Source organism: Chaetura pelagica, unplaced genomic scaffold (assembly GCF_000747805.2).
Source record: "Chaetura pelagica isolate M959 unplaced genomic scaffold, ChaPel_1.0 scaffold90, whole genome shotgun sequence".
Classification (NCBI taxonomy): domain Eukaryota; kingdom Metazoa; phylum Chordata; class Aves; order Apodiformes; family Apodidae; genus Chaetura; species Chaetura pelagica.
Window position 1 is genome coordinate 4,003,809 of NW_009953496.1, and position 1,531 is coordinate 4,005,339.

A 1,531-nucleotide genomic window follows, 5' to 3' on the forward strand; every position below is an offset into this window, starting at 1 on the left:
CGAGGCGATACCCGCACCCCCGGCACCGACACCTCGCGTCTACCTGGGAGCGGCTTTGCCGCAGCAGCCGCTTGTTACCCCCAGGATCGCCGAGTATCCACATAAGCCGGTCGTATCTGTGTTTCCTGCGCGGGCAGCTTGCGTGACTGAAGAGAAAGCCCGAGATTTTTATCCGATCTAGTGCAATTAAAGATGCTAATTTCTCAACCACCCCAGAACATCTCGCCTCAGGATAAGGCACCTGCTCTCTGACCTCCAGCCCTGCGTGGCCTGTCCGGTGTTGCTCTGGGAGGAAGAGGCATGAGCGGCCTACCCGTGCCACCCCAAGGAAAGGCCTGGGCTCCATCATTCACATACACCTGCTTTACCTGCCCGCACTGGTGCCGCCCCTTCCCGGCAGAGCTGCTGCTGCCTCCCCAGCTCCAGCTGCTGCTCACCTGCACCCACGCCCTGGCAGCTGGGCCAGCTGCAACCCACACCCTCCCCCCAGCATCCAAAGAGAGGAATATTTAAGCTGTTAATTTTGTGTAAATTTACAGCTGGCACAAAATGGCACCGACCCACGCGGTCCCGCTGCCCTCTCTGCCCTCCCTGTGGGCCTTGGTTTCCCCCCTCTGGGAAGAACATGAGCTGCAGTGCCAAGAGCCAGATCAAAGGAAATAAATGCTTGTTTCAATGCAGATCACTTTGTGTTTTCAAAGCAATATGCAAATGTGAGCCAGCCTGTATTACTACATCTTTGTTAACACACTAACCTAAGATGACTCAGTTTCAAGTATTTGTAGCATGGCTGAAAGATGTATCTGGAAATACATTTTCTCCACCTTTGTTAAAGCTGTTTTTCAACCCAACTGTCAATACAAATGTCCTGAAGTTGGTCTATTTGATTAAATATTATGATCAAATATCTAGAGGATTTAAATTAATGATACTTTTGGAAAAAACAAAATATTTGCAGCAGGAGCAGATAGTTTTGTATTGCTAGGAGAATCCTATGAGAATATGAAATATTCTAGTTCCAGGTGGCAATATCTTTACACAACTGAAGGGTTTGTTCCCTTATTACAACACTAGCAGTATAAACAGAAATATTGCACCAGGCAGGCTTGCCCCTTATTTTCCCTCTTAGGTTCACAGAGATTTTTCCAGCAGGATTCAGTCTTGCATTTGTTTCTGGAAAACCTCAGTACCGAGTTAGAAATCTGTGAGAGAAGCAGCTCTCCATCAGGTCCTGCTTCAAGACCTTGTCCCTTGTGGAGTGGAGCAATGCCCAGACACGATGGATGCTAGTTGGAAGCTTGAGATTTTCTAGGTAACACATTGCCACCTAGCAGCACTTAGCGAAAGTAGCACACACAGTTTGCCTTGAACTTCTGGTTTTGTTGTGTTCATTATTGGAATAGCATATACTGAGAGTGCAGAATAAGGACTGGAGGAACATAAACTGACAAACGGGATCCTCTTCAAAAACAGATGCTAGAGACCCCCTCCAAGTTGCAACTTCCAGCAGGATGGTGACAATGGTCCTCAC